We start from the raw sequence: 21,908 nt of genomic DNA on the forward strand, positions 1-21,908 counted from the left end.
TTTCGCGCATTCGGACATGGCAGTTAGAATCAGCACTGTTGTCCCACAGCCGAGGTGTAAATTCAATAATAAGGTAAAAATACAATAGGTTTTTGTGGTGGTGGACGGTCGGCCCACCGGGGCGTCTGGGAGCTGCGAGCCTACTAATTTATCTACCGTTAAATATTTGCCACGGCTCCGTAAGATCATGTCTGACTGTTTGTTTAGGTGAAATTGTAAGTATTGTTGCGAATGGACGTGGGAAGGAAGTTGCCATAAAAAATATCTTACGTTTCAATTGATTTCTGAGAAATTGTGCAGTTTCTCTTTTACTGCGCCGCTTAATGTTTGATAGCGATGTTAATTAGCTGTCGTTGATATGGTTGGACTTTGTCGTTCTAGGGGCTTGTTGACTTGCAACTTTTCGGACACCAAGTGTAACCGCAATATGCTACAAAATGCTAATCAAAAACGCTTATCATAAGTTTATGCCGTATAAAACATCAATATCTAGAACTACCGGCGGTAGGAGCAACATGCTGATAAAAAATAACTTAAAAACTAGAGGGGACAACAAAGTCTAGGCACGATAAGATTAATCCGAGGATGTGACACAATAAAAACAGAAAACCTTAACATAAAGGAGCACCTGCCTTGATACAACAAGAAAAAATATGTTTATTATTGAGAAGCTAATATTTGTTTATCTAATCACCACCCTCGGCACGTGGTAGCAATCTTATCAATTATTTGACAAATAAACTACACTTTATCGACTTATGTAGCTTCGTTGTTAAACCAGAAAAAGTTTTGATAGCGAATTATGTTTGGTTTGTGTTTAGAAAAAAAATCGTTATCGCCCACTGGGTATTCTTACAACAGAATACTATTTCGACACCTAAGCAGTTTGGATATGATTTTCTCAGTACACATTTATTCTTTCGATTGCAACCACCAGGGTGGCAATGTACCATTATTATTTTTCTTAAGAACAAACTATAAAAAGGTGTGAGTTTTTATATCCGAAAATAACTAATAAGGTAACGCCTTTAATATCATTTGTATACGAAAATTGTTGAAGCCACTTTGTGAGGGCATTTCAATGATTGTTTATTTTATATCAACCCTTTCAAAAGGGATAATAAACTTTATATTGAAGGCATAGAGTTTAAATTTCCTCAAGGTATAGTTAAGATGGCTCTTGATAAAGCGGATTATGACGCGCTGTCAAGCAAAGGGTTACTTTTGAATATCTTAATTTTATTTTTGAGCGCCATTTGAGTCGTTTTTGTACGATTGTGTTGTAAGCACCTTATGGGGCTCAATGCATTTTATTTTAAAAACTCTATATCTTTTTTGGAGGTCAATTTTCTGTTTGATGGGCTTTTGTGTTTGTGATTTAAATCGTAGGCTGATAAGAACTGTGTACAAAGATCTTATTATTATACAGTCAACACAGCTAATTTCAAACTCTCTCATATTAAGCATAAGCTTGAATGTGTCATTCTTCTTTCTGGAGCCCATTACTAGGGCCTCGCTCACTCTTCTTTCTATCAAAACCTAAAACTACCGTTCAAGGTGCGAAAGCCATTAATGCAGCACTATTTTGATTACAACACTATTAAAATTCGGGAGTCACCATATTGAGTAGCACACCTGTCCAAATAACCAGGCAAACACAATATTCTATCAATACGGAAACGAGTATAATAATGCGTATTACGTCCATTACAACATCCTATGTGAAGGCAGTAAAGTCGGGGAGTTTCCTGTGCAGTATGAGCGTGAATCAGATGCAGAGGATGCGATCAATATCGTACGAATAACGTTTACTTGATTGTCTCAGTATGTTAGTATTGTCTTTGATGATTCAATGGGTACTCATTATAATATTGATGTCGTTTTGAAGGTGAATCTAAGACAGGTGCGGAGTTTTTTGGTGAAGAACTTAAGATAGATGTATAGCTTTGGGTGTCAAATCGTTGAGCCGTTAATATACGTGCCAAAGCCAGAAATTATTTTGTGCTGATTTGCCGTAGTTTTGATAAAGATTTCAATTATGATAATCATGAGTTTGGCACTACTGGCGAAACTACAAAAGATACGCACGTCAATGCTGCTACGGAACATTTATAGACTTGTGCTTTATAAGCCTCAAGCAATCGTTATATCGGCAATATTGACGCAGGAGGTCTGAAAGGAAACTGCACATACGTTAAACTCATGAGTCATACCATCTTATAGGTCAAAGTTCATAGCTCGTGATATTCCCATTCGTCAGTCCAGCTTCATATCCTCATAGTTAGTGTCGGTGAGTGTCGGTGTGTTTGTGGTGGCGGAAACCGATGCAAATGCCCTTACGCAGCCAGGGCGGGCACGTAGCGGCGTGTGCGGTGCATCACCAACTATTGTGACGAAGCTGGTCGAGTTAGGATTGGGTTTTAGTGGGTGCTAGGTTTTGTTTGGTATTTTGGAGAAGTTTGACTGGCATATTTGACAGACATAATGGAGTTCTTGTGTTTTATTAAAGTACAGGGGCCTTCTCAATATGAAATGGCATCTAAGTGGGTTCAGTATATGGTCAACTGATATATGGTACCTAACGGACACGACAAACTTTCAAGTTTAGGACAATAACATTGTTATTGCCTCTAAGATTTAGGAAAAAGGCTCGGGAGTTGATAATCTGAGATTTGGGAAGACTATGGAGTTACAAAAGCTCTAATAGCGAGTTCTTTTCTGAACTCCAGAACGGCAGACGGAAACAAGGTGGCCAGTTCTTACGCTTCAAGGATGTTCAGAAAAGACACATGAAAAGGTGCAACATTGATCCTCAGAACTGGAAGACAAAAGCCATTTGCCGCCCTGAATGGAGAGGCCTACTTAAAAATGCGATCAAAGATTTCGAAGAGCAAAGGAAATCTGCACTGGATGCGAAGTGTGATGCTCTTAAGGCTAAAACACCAGTAGCCATTCATTATAACTACGTGGACGGTATCCTAACGTGCAGCCAATGCTCGCGCACGTTTACACATAAAATAGGGTACTGCAGCCATCAAAGGGCGCATAGAAGAGCTGATCATCCTAGCTCTTCTCTCAATGATAACTGAAAGCAGTCACCATAGCCGAAATCGGCAGGGAAGTATATATATAATAGCGAGTACTAATATGTCCCAGGTATCGCTATGTAGGCCAGCACTATTGTTCAGAAAGGGAAGAAAGTTAATATTTATTATTCTATCGTAGACATGGCAATGAGATGTAATACCGATTTAAGGATCATAGAAATGCAGACAGAAACGCGACAGTTTTGATGAATCCTGCCCAAACAATGGCCGATTATTGTGCCTATTGTGAGCTTAATACATTGTTTACATATCACGTGCTTGACTCTTTTAATAATTTATACCATATTGTTTCGGTTGTAATTTGAAAGTTCAGGATGGTAGCTGAATTATTAAATTACGAGACACCTTAATTTAGTTGAATATTTAGGTAGATATTGACCACAATCGAAATTGACCTATCGTACTACCTGTTTTCATTCCTTCATTTATTAAAAAAATATATTCTTATAAAAATCACCTGAATCTGGAAAAAAACTGCAGTGAAGCGATAAGTGCAGTCTTTCATTTGTTTTCTATTTATTTATTCTATTTGTGTATGATGTAAAATACATAGCTTCAAAGTTTATTTGCTTCTACTTAAAACAGACCCCAAAGCACTATATCTATATCTAGACTCATCCAAATTCTACTCATGCGTGTATAAAGTGGGTATCTAATGAAATCATTAATACCCTCGGATAAGGGTATCGCGATCGTTTAGCGCTATCTGGCAGTTATATCTGGGGATCTGGGTGACCACCGGCCGGACCGTGGCGCACAGATAAGGCCTCTGGCGCCCAGTGGAATCCCACAACGAATTAATGAAGCTGGAACGGCCTTTTGAAGTTGTTTGTGTTCTAGATTGCATAAAATTCTATGGGATTTAAAGTTGGTCTGAAAAAATGCGTTTTTGTAAACATGAACTGATGACTATTATCCAGCGCAAATAGTAGATTGCAAAGCATCCAAAGCAGAATTAGGGACAGCTATCCAAAATGGGACTAATAGAAGCATGGTTAAATATGTTCCATAAAACTATGTTGTGTTTTATGATACTTTTTTCTTAAACATTAATAAAATAAATGACCTTGCATATTTTTACATTCTTCTACATAATTTCCTTGAATATAAAATATTTGTTACTGTATATTTAAATTCTTTGAGAACTACGCTCAAAATTTCTAATCCAGAGCGCACTTCACCACTGGCACATCTAGACCCTCTAAGTCATTGTTCGTCGGCGCCTGCGCATATAGGTGCGATGGTTCACGAGTGTTTTTATCGTTTTCGGCGCAGCGGTGCGCGGTGCGGTGCTAAGCGAGATTCAATGTATTGTGTTCCGAGAACAGGGAGGCTGGGGAGCTCGGAATATTTGAAGGAGGTAACTATTTTACAGATTTATAGGTGAAGAGATAATGTTTGGGAAGGTACATGATAACAAGAGGTTACGAGATTTGGGAAGAGATAGCAGAACTTTTTGCGGTAGTGTCTCAACATGTAGCATTGAAACGATTTGTTATGTTTAGTTTTGTTTCAGTTATAGTAATTATAGCAGTTTTCATAATTCCCTACGTAACTTTGCTGGCCAGATATTACACTATGATATTAAGTTATTATTACATTTAGAGACCTTAAAATAAATATCTGAGAGCAGACAAGTGCCGCATCTAAAATCTGAACTCATTTCGTAACTCCGATCAAGAGTGCCTGGAATGTACCGTCCAATACAAAATAAAAAACGAAATAAATATATAACGATCCTTTATCAGATCAGGACACAGATAATGAATTGACCCATTTAGTGTGTGAATCATTCAGTGCAACCCGACCAACTTATGTTTTACATCGAGAAACTTGCCGCACAGAACATTTTCAAGGCGATACTTAGTTTCACGACTGCAAAGTTAACTTTGTCGTCAGATTTTCGATTTTAACTCTGATCCGAGTGTTTGTTTTGATAATAAGACGTAAATGATCGGCAATAATAATAAATTAACAATATTCTTGTGTATTGGCAGTTTGAGAGCCGTGATATATTCGGATGAGCCAAGTTCTCGCTAAATTGTGGCGAAGTGTTGCATATAACACATTTAAGTTAAGAAACTTTACGGAATTGAGCCGATTTTAATATAAAAAATATAAATCTGATCTTGTTTAGATACCTTTTTCCGTAAATGGAGTTGAGGAGTAATGTCAATGTTAGCTGGAATCACTTTAACATCGTTCTCCTTTTATCTTATAAGAATCGAGATAGAAATCTGAGTTACAATCACCTAACGTATTATTTAGGGCAATATTTCTTAGAAAATGCCTAAAGCCTAAGAACAGAAGACTTTTTTTTTAATCTTTATTCGAATCAAAGTTTTCAATCCTTTTGATACCGGCTAAATACCTGATCTTTGTAATATGCGTAGGTACTACCTTTCATCTTCATACTGATTTATGAGTCCAAAAATTATCAGCTGACTAAAAGTTAATAGTGTGCTCTTACAATCGCCTAAAACATAATTTAGGGCAGTATTTCTTAGAAAAAGCCTTAAGCTTAATACTATATTATATTTGATAGAACAAATAATAAGCTGTTTTCGATGAAGGCTACAATTCGAGGTAATTTTCCTTACACTTGTGTAATTGTGGCTGAAAAGGTCTGATTGTATCAGGAGATTGTGGATCTAGAAGTGGACGCAGTTATTATAGTTATTGTATAGTGCTTCTTATAAATCTAGACCTCACGCGATGACTACAAGAATTATATTGTACCTCACTGTATTTTATTGAAAAGTCATTTGCTTTTGTTTTAAGCTTACTTAAGTTATCATTTGGAATATCAGAGTACCTAATCACAGTTTACAGCTGATAAGTTAATCTCGACCTCCATTGAATAGTCACAAATTTTCAGTTACCTTTCTATGTACGAGTATTTAGAAGTTAAAACAGAATTGTAGACTTGAGTGCTGATTGAAGAAATCTTCCATTTTTGCTCATAAATGAATTGTTACTACGTTGGTCCTAAAACGTAATGCTATTAAATATTAGGCTTCGGATATTAGATACCTAATCGTCTGGGGACCATAAAAATAAATGCGTGACACTAAGGCTGTTTACGAACGAACGACACAATCGCGCGACTTTATTATTATTTTGATTGATAACTTATTTTATTACAATCGTGCGTCTGGACACGATTTATTTTAATTGTAAATGTGAAGATATACTGCTTTAATTAAGTTAAGTCTTTAACTATTGCTCAATCAGGTCATTGACGTTTCTTTTAAATGATGAAAATATTTGTTGACAATTGCAATATTAAGTAGCAGTGATTTGTATCAGAATAATAAAGTTTCTATTCAGCAACCCTAAAACTTTACTTATAAAACAGTGAAGAAATATTTTCCTTTACAAGGAACACACTTTTCCACATACACAAGAAAGTCTTACACAACACAAATCGAACATTCGGAGTGTAAGCAAAGAAAGAGGTGATCAATCATTGTGTGTTCATTCATCGATGTTCCCTCAATGAGTTGTTTGTTCTGTCTGTGTGTCTGTGTGTCTCGAGGAGTGGACAATGGCGTGGTTAGCGCCAACCGAGGATTCTCACAACGAGTGTCACGTACGAGACAACAGCCCTGTGTCAATAGAGAACTTGGGAGATGTAGACTGTCTGGTCCATTATGTAGTGGACGCACTTTTGTGTCACGGTCACGTTTTGTTCAATCGTTTTCATTTTGAAAGTTTAATGTTTTATATGTTACGGTAATAGATGTTTTTTTGTCAAATTACGTAAAAGATTTTTGTTCCGAAGTATTTTTTCAAAAAGTCGCAAGTGTGTGCAGTTATCCTAATTTAATTCCATCTAATTTTCGCTAGGCGTGGTGCGATGGCGTGCCTAGCCTAGGCACTAGTAATTACTCGGAGACCAGTCGACCTTCGCGTTTCACCAAATTCGCCCCAAATTATGTCGCTCATAATATATTATTTTGTTTCAGATAAACCATCACTATAATATAAATTGTCGGCTTATGTGTGCCTGACCTTAGTCTGCCCTTTGGGGTACGTATGTTGGTAAAAATCATAAAATTGGGGGGATTCTTTCGTCCCCTAGCAAATTTTTGAATGAATGGCTAAGTAATCTCTATTATGAAAGCTATAAAAGTCAAGTGGATTAGTTTATCAAGATTTAAATCGCACCGAGGGTACCTCCATCGTGTGTAATCTCTTAAAAATACGTGCAATTAATCAGAAAAAACATAAGAACCTGCAGGATACGTTCCTTCACAATTAAACTCAAGAATCAAGCTAAAGGCGAATATTTACCAGAGTTTTACAATTCAAAACGCCAGATGTGACATTTCATAGTAAATACAGACTGACTTTAATACTTAATGGTGGTCGGAAAATGTAAGCGATGTGCACTACAACTGTTAATTGAACTAATTATATTTTAGTTCCTTGAAAATGAAGGTCAATTTCACGGTCCCACAATGTCTGTTATCAGCACGCAATCATAGACAAGATGGTGGAAGAATTTCGTTTGTTTTTGTTATTTAATTTATGGAATGACCTGCCCAGAAGTTTTGGAGTCTTACAAAAAACAAGAAGCGTTACAATCTAAATTATAATCGTGTTTAGGAAAGTTTAGGAAAATTAACGATGTCAACATGTTTATTGGCAATCATTATGGTATTGTGCTCGTGCTGCCACTTACGTATCTGATAAACCAATCATTCTCGGAAGGTGTCTTCCCGGACTTGCTTAAAATATCTACCTATCATAAAACCAATACACAAAAAAGGTGACGTAACGGACTGCACAAATTACCGTCCAATAGCCCTTCTGCCAACCTTTTCAAAAATAATAGAAACGGCAATTTCAAAACGCCTTTATTCATTCTGCGAGAAATTTAACATCTTTGATGAAAACCAATACGGCTTCAGAAAGAACAGATCTACCACCTATGCAGTATACCGGTACATCCAACAAGCTCTCAATTACATAAACGATCGAAATTATGCTGTAGGTATTTTGCTTGATATGAGCAAAGCGTACGATAGGGTCTCGTATAACATCTTGCTTAATAAACTGGAAGGTATTGGAGTCCGAGGTGTAGCCTATGATTGGTTCTCCTCTTATCTTAACTCTCGCTCACAATTTGTTGAAATTGAACACCATAATTCACAAACCGGTGAAATATTACATGTCCGATCAAAAAAGAATTATATTAAGAACTCTATCCCACAAGGCAGTGTACTAGGTTGTATACTGTTCTTATTATATATAAACGACCTTCCAAAAATCATAGATTCAGTAAGTATCCTATTTGCTGATGACATATCAGTGATATTTCCGTGTAAAAACAAATTAGAATTAAACCCTAAAATTAATAAAACCCTTTCTGAAATTGTAGCGTGGCTTGAAGACCATAACCTTGAAGTTAACTTCACTAAAACCAAAATTATGCAATTCAAACCATATCAGAAACGTCCAGTAATAATCAACTACACCCACCATAACACAACAATAGAATGCGTTGACTCTTTTAAACTATTAGGCTTACACATAGACACTAACTTAAATTGGAAATGTCACATCCATAACATAAGCGGGAGACTATCCAGGTTCACATATGCTCTACTCCAATTAAAAAAGTCGACAGACCTAAAATCAGCAATTGTTGCCTACTATGCATACGCACACTCCTGGCTTGTGTATGGAATAATACTATGGGGTAATAGCACGAATGCAGATGTCCTATTTAAACTGCAGAAGAAATGCATTAGAATCCTCGCAAACATCGACGGAATGGATAGCTGCAGGCCACACTTCATTAAACTTGGCATACTTACATTAGCATCTATGTATATTTTTGAAATCTGTATATTTGTCAAAAAACACATTCATTTATTTTCCTTAAAGAAAGACCATTACTCACAACCTCGTAACCTAAGAAATAAAAATTCACTTGCTCTACCGACATCAAACCTATCTATATTCCATTCTGGGCCCTATGTAATGTGTATTAAGATTTATAACAAAATACCAAAACAATTGAAAGAAACCTCCAGTTTCAATATATTTAAGAATAAATTAAAAAAATACTTAATCCGAAAATGTTATTACAGTATAAAAGAGTTTTTTGAGGACAGAACTAAACAGTAAGATAGTGTGCAATATAAAACAATTTAAATATAATATGTTAGAGTAAATAGAGGTAGTATAAATATAATGATAGTATAATAATAAAGGTATATATGAATATAATAATATATATAAGTAAATATATAAGTTGTGCCTAAATATATAAGATTAACTAAATAGTTTGTAAGTAATTGTATATTAAAATTGCTGCGCCCTAACAGGGTATCATGTATGTACCTCTACATTTTATAACACCTTGTAACACTCATGATTGCAATAAATATTTGAAGTTTGAAGTTTGAAGTATTTGTTGTAATTGGGTAACCTAGATAAAATCACTACTTACTAGTAGGTATATCAAGAGCTCGATAAAGAGGTTAATCATAAATATCAATTATAATATGTTTTACCTATATCATACTATAACTCGTCAATATTTGAGCCATGCTTAAGACCGGGTTTTCTATCTAAGAAACACCGAAACAAACACAGCGGTTAAAGTTACTTTTAAACCAGTCTAACCAAATTCTAGTCTAGTCATAATATCGTCATAATTGAACGATACATTGAATGTAAGAGAGATTACATTCTAGATAACTTCAGCTTCCAGCCATCTATCGATATCCAATTGTTTATAACCATCCTCATAGAGTTTATTTCGTTCATCGTCAGTTCCTTGCCCTTTGTCCATCCCTTGTAATTTCACAGTTGAGTTCATCCCCGTGATTGCACTAGCTTCACACCTGTCTCCGCCTGGTGTCTGCTGCCGTGGTGGACGGTAATTGATTTTTATCGAATTTAAAGCTTTGAATTGAAATATCACTTTCTGTTGATGTACCGTTAGTGGCATAGACTAGGCTGAGTGAGTTTTGAAATGGGATTAAGTTGGTATTTCTGTATTTTTAGATTTTCGTGGTGGTGTTTAAATAGCTCGTTGAAAGTGAGATTCTTATTGGAACATACGATTGAATTTAAAAAATCTGTCTAGATTGATGTATGGGGTTACAAATCGTCAGTATTTTCGGAATTTTAAAAGCTAAGTAATTTTCTAGTGAAGTCTTATGTGATATATGAAGGCTATTCAGAATTTAATGGCAAATATTTCACATATTCGCCGTGTTAATCCACAACAATACCGCACTACTCACGTGCTGCGCCAAATGCCACCATTTTTTGCTTGAACTTGCAAACACTTACCTGAAAAAAAAACACATTAGATATAAATTGTATGGGGTCTTTAGAAAAGGTCGCCCACCTCGCAACAGATGGTGGATCAATAAAATTGGTTTCCGATATAAATTGACGAAAGGTGCAAAAATCGGCAGAAAGGGAAACGGCAACTGTGTAACTCGATTACCAAAGTAAACCAACAGATGATGAACGTAAATGACGTGGAAATATAGATCTTGTCGTTCAAGAAACATGTGCTAGCAACAATGTAACTGAACTGCACGATAAACTTGCAGTTAACGGTAATAATAGTGATACAGATTGTTAAATGGATAAAGGTTGTACACGTGTCGCCATTTAATACATACCTGGTGGTATCTGTATAACAGTCCGCGAGCAAAAACTACTAGCCCATGAACAATATGTACCGAAAATAAGAAGGTGCAAAAATGGTAACAGTCAAGGTGGCTATAAACAGTAAGGCCGTTTTCGCGTGCTAGCATCGCATAGAAAACTAACAACATTGTAATATCAATAAAGATATTGCCCCAAATAATACGGTAAGGCTCATAATTCAGAACAAATAGCTGACGCCAAATTGTACACTTTTGCCGAAAAAGAAATAATTTGATGTTTGTACCTAATATAAATCCTACATAAAATAAGTAAGAAGTTCATTTGGAGAATATTATGAAAGCGGAGCGTGTCTTGCACACCTTGTCGACGTATCGTTTGTTCAATCATAACCGTAGGGAGCTTACGACTAAATATAATTCAATGTACACCCTCTTCCTGCCAAATATACGCTTGTCACTTACCACAATACAACACAGCTTTATTCACTCTTATGGCCACGACATAGAGTTTTATTTCCCTTGGTTGAAAACTCCTTAAGTTCGTACAGACAGGCAGGTGTGCCGCAAGGGTCTATACTAGGCCCGCTTTTAGAAGATATTCAGCATCTTTTGCCACGTGGCGAGGGGCGTAGCTCGCAGAAAAACCATCACATCTTTACTTCCGTAACTAGCAAACACAAATAATGTCTATGATGTTTTTCCGGTGTAAGTGTTTGCTGATTTGGAAGTTTTCGAGTGGTATTTGGGCGTCGAGTGGGTCAATGTGGGATGCTTGGGGTCAGTAAGAGGCTAATTCGAGTGAATAATGGCTGTTTTGGACTGTGGGTGGTTCAAACTCATGTTATGTTGCTGTCACTATTGTAGGTACAGCTTTACTTAAACGCCTTATATGTAAGGGTCTTTAAACTTGCCAACTTAGATATGAAAAATAAGCAATTCACTAAATAAGGCGATGACAATTTTGAGCAGAAGTCAAACATCATTATCGTAAACTTGTTATCAATGACTGGAGATGCAGTTATCTCAATAGGATCAGTTACTTCCAACAGTTCATTAGAGCACTTTGTTATTTCTGTGCGAAGTAGGTTAGTGGCTATAGACAGCTGCGCGGTGCAGGTTCCAGGGTTTATGCCTAATCATTAACACTGAAGTAAAATTAATGACGAAAGGTGTCTAACCCGTTACCAGATGAATCCATTTGAATGCTCTGTACTGTTACATTTTATATTGCAGTTTCGTACTTAACTTAGTTAGGCGACAGCTTTATATTTTGAGTACTTCTTACAAAAGCTAATTCAAAATTATGTCAATGGCCGGTACGAACAGTCTTTAGAAAATTACCATAAAAATGAAAATTTTACAGCTTAACTTATGTCACGCACGGCTAATTTAGGGCGACAGCTTTCCACCATGTACTAAAAGTCTTGGAGATTGTAATCTCCAAATTTCACCGTTTAATGGAACTGCTGGTCGCGTGAGGATATGGGAGAGGGGGGGGAGACTATGGTTTATAGTACTTACAGGAGTATACCTTGTAGGGATTTATGATTCACCTAGTCAGATTTTTTGATGGCAACGATCTGTATAGTGAGTCCTTTGAGTAATGGCGTAGGTGTTTTGGAACTCGTGTTTAATTTAATTTCTTGTTATTTTATGAGTTTTTTCTTATTTTGAGATAAGTACTGTAAAGTGTTCTGATATCGATTGTTAATAATACCGATAATATTCTCTCGTGTAATGACCTTGTTTTCTATTAAAAGCAATTAATTTAGCAAAGAATTTGGAAATTGGTCTATGCATTATTAATTCCACGAAACATTCTGTACTGAACACTTAAAAAGTGCAAATTATGCACAGTTAAGTGTTTGATAGCATGCAATAATTATGCAGCATTTACAAAGAGGCATTTCTTTATTGGGAAAACTAATTTCAATGTTGAATGTTTGCAAATGTGTTGAAAGGTTGTTATAAACTTAACGACTTAACACGCCATTTACTTAGTCAGGCACTTATATTTTTTTATAATAATCAAATATGGTTAACTAGTTTTTAAAACATTTTATTTATTTTATTTAAAACCTTAAATAAGCTTTTTTTTAATAATAATAAATCTGATAAAAATTATAATTCGGTATTTTTTCGACCAAGTTTAGGCCATTTTTCTCCAAACTGACAGTACGTCGGGGCAATCCGGCGCAGATTTAATCGAGCAGGTTGACAAATGGCGGCCGTGGCTCACGCTACATGTCGTGCCTACACATCCACGGAGGGGGAAAACTCAGCGTTTTCCAACCAGATTACTGAAAAACCTATCCAAAAATTGGGAATAGTATGTGAGCGAACTCCATTACCGTTGGTTTGAAATTTATTACGCTTTTATAGCTTTTAAATTGTTTCGGTATGTTAAAGTCTCTTAAATATGTAAAGCTTTGAACTGTAGCTTTAGGATACGAAAACTATTCTAACATTGCCGACACCAATCTCGTGTTTAAAACAATTGATGGGAGGAGAGATTTTTGATTTTGGTAGAAGTAGAAGAAACTTGAAAGATACAGAAAGGATAATTCTAAATTCTATAAATCTTTCTCTTAATTTTCATAGAAGTTGAGGTATTCTACAATGGATAAAAGTATCTGACAATTCAGCCTTGGTATGGTTTGATGAAATGATCAAGGAAAATAAGGTCAAAGTCATAGAAATAACAGATAACAATAGAATTCTATGTTAGTAACAACTTTGACATTGAATTTTCTTGTATTGGAAAGAAATTGAAGGTTCTATGCTAATTATTACGTGATTTAGTACATTCACGCAGAGAAATTGGTGACAAACAGAAGTACTGAATCGAATAGTAAAATGAAGTTACAAAGTTTCTAGTTTGAAATACTTGACCCTTGTTATCTTTACGACTAATTACTCATTCCTACTAATCGTATGTTTCATTATATTATTTGATTAATGTAGCTTACAAAAAAATATAATTGAACAAAAACATCAATAATTTATGTATCATGAACAAGAATTCTGTTAATATTTATATAATGTATTGTAAGTAATAAGAAACAGAGATTCGCAATTACTAAATGATCCAATTACGGTTAATGATTTACAATGTTACTGGTAGACTACGAGTGTGTTTGTAATCAAAACAATAATATTTTTATTACAACTAAATTATTGTTTGCAGTACATATCGTTCGTAGCGTCACTTAAAAATCGTTTAGTTTGGTTTACCCTTTATGTAGTGTTAGGCCTTAACAAGACTATTATAGTAAAAACCGCACCGGAAACAGTAAACGGTACAATGCATGTATTACTCCGTGCTATTTGTTAGTGTGTTTTAAAATATTATAAAATAATAATGTTACAATAACAATCGAGGTGGTATTCATAGCAAAGTATCTTGTACTGTTTATCGAAAACTGTGTTTTGTAAACAAACTCGCGCGCTCGCATCCCGCCCGCCACCGCCACCCGCACCCGAGCCGGCGTCCGGCTTGGCGGCCATTGTGTTTTTGACCAGCGAGCGAGCGCAGTATTGCAGATTGAATTTGAAGTGTTTTTCGCCTTTTTGGGTTATTATTACAAAACCAGTGACGAGATGGATGATGACATTGACCAAGACGTCCGTCAGTTATTAAAGCAGTGGGGTTTACCCCAATATATTCATACTTTTCAAGGTAAGTTGTACCATTGTCTTAGTATCAGGATGCCATGTGTTCTATGGATTTTATTGTAACAACTGTACATTTACCATGGTTCGCTTGGTTCGCATTAAAGTATTCTATTTTATTTAAATAAGCGATTTGATCGATTGTTGTTCCGGCTGTTTTTGGCCACGCAGTAAGAGTGTTGGCGTTCTTGTATTCGCATAATGGCTGATGTAGGTCTTCTTATTGTTGTAGTATTCATATTCAATTTATACAAGTATATTCTATATAAGCTATTATTCAATTTAAACAAGTAAGTGGTGTAACTATATAATGACTTTATAAGTTTACAACAAAAAGTCTTAAAGTTATTCATGGAATTTCATTATATACTTACGCGATAAAATTAGTTGATACACAGTCATCTCATCTTAAACTTAATGGGTTTGGCACACAGGACACCCAGAGTCAGCTCAGCTTCAAAACATGCGAAAAGGATAACTAGTCAATAGGCTTGTTTTATACAATCTAGGTTCCCAAGCCAAGTATTCGATTCCCCTAGACCAGAAAATTATGCCTTAGGCGTTGGGACTTTCTTGTGTAAGTTATACAATTATGTTTAACTATCGCGCTAACCGAAGACAATATTATATCATAATAACCTACTCAATTATTTTAATAATTAATTTTATTTTTGTGTATTTCAGCCGTTGAAAAATCTACTCTTAAAATCGAATGAAGGACAAGGCCTGCTAAATTTATATTCAGAACAAGGCAAATTATCAAATAATGGTAACGAAGAAAAGTTTGCAATATAATAATAAAAGACCTAATGCAATCAGACCCAAATAAAAGAATAGACAGTTCTCTACTTCTTACAAAAGCACAAGAAATAACTGAAGTATTCAAAAAGGAAAATATAAGTACTTACTTTATTCCATACATTAATGATACTAAACTTAAAATAAAAAGATGTGCAAAAGGCAAATTATATGACTGTCTACAAAACAGGCGCCGCGAATTAAGGGAGGCTAAGGTTATTAAAAAGAAAAATGGCAGCAACATCAACAATAACAGCAACGAGCCAGAAGTCGTCGAAGAAGGCAAGTTTTAAGTTATCTACCTGGGTTTTTTTTTTTTTAATAGCCAAATGTGATCCCACTGTTGGATTAGAGCATCTCCCAAATAGGTTATTAATTGTATTCAAACCTCAAAAGGAAAAAAGGACAACTGTGTTGTTTGTCTGACTGCCTTTCCTTGGCCTCTTTCTAGCAACTTTAATAACTTGCAGTTTCATCATCCTCCTAACGTTTGGCCCACCTTTCTGACACGGTTCAATTGAACCTGGGGTCCGCTTGACAACCTAATCCCATGATTTGGCATGACACTAGTTAATTACATTAATAACTTGCAACTTATTTTACTAAATTAAATTATTTTGAAGTCTTTATTTCATGATTTTTTTATGAGTCCATGTATCTTTCCAGATGGTGGTGCAGATGAAGATATCCAGTGGCTCCAAAACTGTACAGAACCCTGGCATTTAGTGATAGAGAAGTGGCAAAAAACTTCCAAAAATAGATTGAAGGAAATAGAGACTTCAGAAATGACCATCGGAGCATACATTAATAAATATCCAGTGTTAAAACGCCACGCGGGCATGAGCTTCTTATTGAAGATTTAAGAAGGGCCCTATTAGAGCCTGTTCACACTAGCATTAATATCGCCGCGAGCACGCGGCGAGCAAGCTGCGATATCACACACATATAAAGTTTGCTCGCGGCGATATTATTGCGATAAAATAATCGCCGCGATACCGCGACGACCCGCGGCGAGCTCGTTGCGTGCACGCCGCGATCTCGCATCGCCGAAAAGAATCGCTAGTGTGAACAGGCTCTAATAGGGCCCCATACTTTACAAGTTGAATGTAGAAATGATAAGTATAAGGGACGTCGACGCTGAAAAGACGCCTGAACGGGTAGCATGATCGCGCGAAAGTGATAAACATCTCCCTATCGCACTATTAGTAAGTGCGATAGGGACGGATGTTTTATCGCGCGATCATGCTACCAATGCAGATGTGAGGGGCCGTAATGTGTAAGTGTAATTTCTACGGACCAATGATTGTGATGATTATATTAAAATAAATGTCATTTTTCTCTGTACGTAATATTTTTATTTTTGATTCCAGGGATCCTAAACATATAGAGCCGTAGCGCGTGGGACGTCGTAAAAAATGCCGATAATCTCAAATTCTATGATTCTAATCTAACACTTGATGACACTTATGATACAAGATAGTCGGAGTCTTTAGATAATGTATTGAAAAAGGCATTGTTTTACTACGTCACACATACTGCTGGCTCTATATATGAACTGCGTTTTGATGGAGCGCCTGCAATCCAGTGGACTGACAGCACCAACAACGGATCCCTTTTAGGCTTTCAGTGGAGAAAATACAGTTTTATTTACTTATAGACAAAAAATTGGATTTTCGTCTACTAAAAGCCTGTGAGGACCCGTTAGTAGGTACTATAAGTGCACTAGATTGCAGGTTTCATCTAAACCAGTAGGTACTACATACCAGATAATAGCTATAACAATACCTAGGATGCTAGCATTACAATATGTATTGTACTTGTTACAATAAACATAAAGCTAGCATTGCAATACGAATAGTTATCATTACAGTTCAGGTCGTTATGTTACATAAATTGATTAGTAGATACAGCAAAATATTTAGTAAACCCAAAAAAAAAAAGTGTTTATGTATACAAGATCGCATAGTAGTCCTTACGATCGATTTAGTAATGTAAATTAGTGACGTATGGTTCTAATTACATTGGTATTGTAACAGGCGCGTTATTTGCACTGTATTGAGTACTATGTTGGTTGGTCAGTTAAACTTAACGTCTAGTTGTCCTTAATAAAACGATAGGTAAAAATAATAACAAAACGGTTTTTGTAAAGTCAACAACGAGTCTTGCTGTCACGGTTGTTAACAGAAGTTCTAGTTACAGTAGCATTTTTTCTCGTATAGATAGCCAGATATTTCTCTGCGTGTTGTTTAATACTAACTAGTTTTTATTAAATTTTAACTTTTATAAGTTACTCTTTTTGCTGTTACTATGGGTATTCCAAGATATATTACTACCGAACAGTCTTTAAAAATCGCGGATTAAAGTTACACCAGTTATAAGAAAGGAATAGTGATACATTTTGATATGTTTAAGCTTGGATTCACTTTCTCCGTGATTATTAATATGAGGGCCACAATGTACAATTATTCAAATAAAATATAACTTTGTAAATCTGCTTACATTAACTAAGGGTTTTAAATGGTACAATAAAGAAAACAATGAACCCTCTTGTGGTTCACCCTACAAAACGTAAGCGATATGTATCGCAATATATTGCCAACTAAACGATTATTTAATGATAGCAATTATCATTTATAATCTTTAAAAAACCCAACCGTTCATAATAATACATGTTTTATTTTAAACTTTATTTCTTTGCTGTAAAGAAATCATCGGGGTACCAAAATTCGACTACCCCTTACTTTAAAACGGGGAATTAATGTAAAAGCAATCTTATGGTCTTAAGAATAAGGTATATAATGAAAGGGGATGGTTTAAGAAACTTAGAATTAAGTTTGTACGGCTATTAAGGGGTGTATTTAGTAAAATGTGGTTTTAAGACGTTAGGGTGTACACCCACTAGATGGATTTACGTGAGCCTAACTTCGTAATTCTTAACGTCAAAATACAAGAGATACAGTGAATATTAAATATCCACAATAATTATTTCAATATGTTCGTGATTCTAACAGCTTTAAATATGTGTAACTGAGAACTTAAGTATTACTAATTGCTAAACAGTCGGAAGCAATTCTAATTTACTGCGTATAACTGAATCATGAAAACCTATAGGTACATTGCGTACCTATTTATTACATAAAAATACACTAATAAAGCATACACCTATCGATGTTTCACTAATTACGGATCATTAACTTTCTATCATTAATGTGACGATGTAAATTGAGTAGCAACCTGCCAAAATAACTTTCATCATGTAAAATTGAACACGGCTCAATTGCTCGCTGTTACACTCCAGTGGGTTCTAACCCTTACCGGCGCGCGCGCACGCCAGATGGCGTAGTGGGGCATTGACTTCTTAAATATGTTTTTTCGTTCAGAAATCGCAACCCCTAAGTGCGGTTAAAGAATTATAAGGACCAGGTTTAATTTGGCCTAAGTTGTGGTTGTGTGGTCACGATTATATTCGTTTAGCGTATTTGGAATTATTGGGGTACAGTTTACAGGCAGGCAGATCATGCAGGGTTACCGATACCAGATAATTTACAGTGAGAATACAGTTTTATTCTTCGTATCGTCAATGTTGAGCAAACAAAACTTATGGACTTAAGTAACACAAGAATTTTGTTGATAAAAATATGTACTTATAGGCTTTTCATCTTTGACATTTCATGTCTGTAATCGAGATGAAGAAACGAAGAATTATAGCAGCAGTCCGTAAAACAAAACCTTTTTCTCGTGTCGATACCGCAAAGCACAACTAAAAATAAAATTAAAAAATCAAGCAATGATTATGGAGCGAAAAGTTCAAATTTCAAAAATAGAATGCGCGCGTGCGTTCGGATACGCGTCCGAGTGTAATTGCACGGTACGGCAATGGCGGCTCACCTGCAGCGGTTGCCAACACGCGAAACATCATCTTTTTGCATGTTAACTTGTTAAATTAATAATTAGCGATGAAGCTAAACGTCTGTACTTTCAAGGTTAGTGGCAAAGGACGAAACGGCTATAAAAATAACGCAATAAGAAAACAAACTATTCATTTGTATCAACTATTCGTTTCTATAGCATAATTGATGTAAGTAGTAGCTAAAGGCAATTAAATAAACTAAAACATGATTAAAAGTAAATTATCCAAGCCGCAGGCACAATTCCAAGGTTTGTTTTGAACGTATCCTTAAAACATTCCAATAGCTATCGTATCGTGACGAATATCCGAATAATCTAAATGATTATTCCTGATAACGATTATTATCAAATTCTAAACATCGAAAAGATGGCTTGAGGGCAAATTGTAGCGAATTTTCTTGGAAATAATGAGTAGTATGGTGGTCGGCGGCAATCAAGTCGTTACAGCCTCCTCGGGGAAGATCAGGCAATTCGGCATTTTCCATGTTTATACTGAATTATTCATCATTTGGAATAACCTTTACGTAATAAGCGGTAGGTTCGTGTGGAGATGCGAATCAGGAAGAAATCTTAATGTTTATTGGGAATTGTTGTGAATTCTGAATTAGGTATTTTGTTTTGGGAGATTTTAAGCATAATAAAGGCCTTTGTTTCATCTCTAGTAGTTATTGACTGACGTAAAACCTATTGAAGCATCCATGACTTTTCTACCAACCTCGCCACACTTGAATCCTTAATAAATCATTCAATTATTTCATGACATAAGTATAGACACTGTTCAGTTAATTTCTTTAGAGTTTATCGCAAAACACTGAAGATTTACACTTTTCTTGCCTTTTAAACCGAACATCCACCATATAGTACCCCAAAATATGCTCCTAGTCCTTCATCCTACAGCTAGCACTATAAATAGGCACAGGCCTGGTCCAGCTGGCATCTTGGGTACAGTTAGCAGCAGCTGCGCGCGCAGCTGGGGCGGTTTTTGTGCGCGCGCGCAGGTATACCGCACGTGCCGACAAGTTCACGCGATTTGCATGTGGAAAGTATAGTCTAGGTGGGGAGGGTCTTAGATGTCTGGGTATCTATGTATTTGGTACTAAGTTATGAAGTAGTTATGAAAAGTTGTATGGTTGCAGTGAAAAAGGTACGCGAAAGATTCGGGAAGTACTGTTACTATTATGGAATAGTAAGAAACAAGGTCCTGTGGCATTGAAAGTCCTAAGTGGTATAAAATGATAAGTGATAAGTGGTATATATGGGATTTTGGTTTGGTCCATCGTCAGAATGTACCTAGTAGGTAGTACACCTACCTACAAAAATGTATATGTACCGGTTTTAGTTCCTGCAATACATAAGAAACGAAAGCGATGTAAAATCTAACAGAGATTTACTGCACAGTTGGTGGGATGTTTACAAATATTTCAAGAGTTCCTACTTGTCTAAAAAAATGTGCCCAAAACAACAAATTGTCCGAACAATAACGTATTAGTTAAACCTAAGGGTTTCACAGAAAAAATCCCAACAACTGGAAAACTAAACGGAGCTTAAAATTGTGTCGTCACAACCCGAGAGACGCGTGCGCAGAAATTAAAACGCGCATCTGCCGCGAAACCCGACACGCTCCTTACCATATGAATTATGCTACTTCCGAAAAAAATATACAAAAAACACTGCTATGGCAGAACCAACTTTATTCCCTATCCATAAAGCTGAATGTTTTTATAAACAATCATATTCTTCAACTAAAACTGTTAATCCAAATTGGACTTTATTTAGTTCAAGATAAGCGAGCTTGCACAGTGCGCCTCTCGCGAAGTCATCTGGACAAAAAGACATGTGTGTATATTTCGCGCGGGCCGCCAGATGTCGCGCCTAGTTTTCGAGATGTCGTCTAGAAGCTGCGGCTTTTTTCCCCAAGTTCATCACAATGTGTAGCGGTTTATCTGATCCTGTTAGAGCAATGCTTTGTTACAAATAATAATGTTTGTAAATTATGTGGGTCAAGTTTTGTAGGAAAAAGTTTCGATTCATATCATGTTGGAGTCGTAAAAGCGTAAAAAACACATTTCTGTTAATAAAATGCCTGTAAATATAAAGTTTATGTTGGCAATTTGTTGAGACAATAATCATTTGTTTATCTGTGAAATGTATCGCTCGTGAAAGCATGCGCATCAGCTGTCTGCACTTGAGGAGGCTCGAGACTTGTAAGTGTCACTGTTAATGAATTAACTTCAAGTGATGGGCTTTAAAATTATTATCCCTTTATAAATTGCTATGATTTGTATTTATAAGACTCCGAACAAACAGAGCTTTTACAATATCAGATAGATGTTATCTTTTACTGGTATTCCTTAAAAGTCAGACATCTATGATAAAGTGGCTACAATATTCATGTCCATAAATATTGTTGTACGATTGTATTGTTCAAATAAATGCTTCCACAAAAACATTTGTCAATTTTGGCCACCTCACTTTTAGGTAAGACTGGTCTACTGTCTAGCCTTAATAAACCATATTTTACACCAGATTAAATCACCGAAAAAGATAGTACTCAATTACTCATATATTCTTACTAGTGTAAGAAGATAATGTGCAGACAACAAGCTCCGACAAACCAATGAATTATATTATCTAGATGCGATTTGTTATTCAATGGCACACATTTGATACGACGGCGGCGATATGGCGTGTAGGCGAACATAACTGTACCAACAATTATTGATAATTTGTATTCCATAAACGATAGTGTAAGCTTTGTGTATGTCACCGCGGCTCCTCA

The 21,908-nt window shown here is 35.9% G+C and overlaps 1 protein-coding gene and 1 long non-coding RNA gene across 9 annotated transcripts in view; one reads left to right on the forward strand and one right to left on the reverse strand.

The window, feature by feature from the left end:
• The window catches only part of LOC110377914 (protein prickle), a 272,653-nt gene that overhangs the window by 23,385 nt on the left and 227,360 nt on the right, over positions 1-21,908 (reverse strand). The gene's annotated exons all lie outside the window — the stretch shown is intronic.
• On the forward strand, positions 14,239-16,605 carry LOC126055431 (uncharacterized). 5 transcript variants are annotated; one of them, XR_010277215.1, is made up of 3 exons: positions 14,239-14,429; positions 14,857-15,502; positions 15,887-16,564. It is a non-coding gene; the product is annotated as an uncharacterized LOC126055431 (long non-coding RNA). The 5 variants fall into 5 exon arrangements; XR_010277216.1 differs by having other exon boundaries at positions 14,246-14,429; positions 15,107-15,502; XR_010277214.1 differs by lacking the exon at positions 14,239-14,429 and adding an exon at positions 16,591-16,605 and having other exon boundaries at positions 14,465-15,502; positions 15,887-16,496.

The sequence above is a fragment of the Helicoverpa armigera genome, chromosome 15 (genome assembly GCF_030705265.1).
Source record: "Helicoverpa armigera isolate CAAS_96S chromosome 15, ASM3070526v1, whole genome shotgun sequence".
In the NCBI taxonomy this organism is placed as follows: Eukaryota; Metazoa; Arthropoda; class Insecta; order Lepidoptera; family Noctuidae; genus Helicoverpa; species Helicoverpa armigera.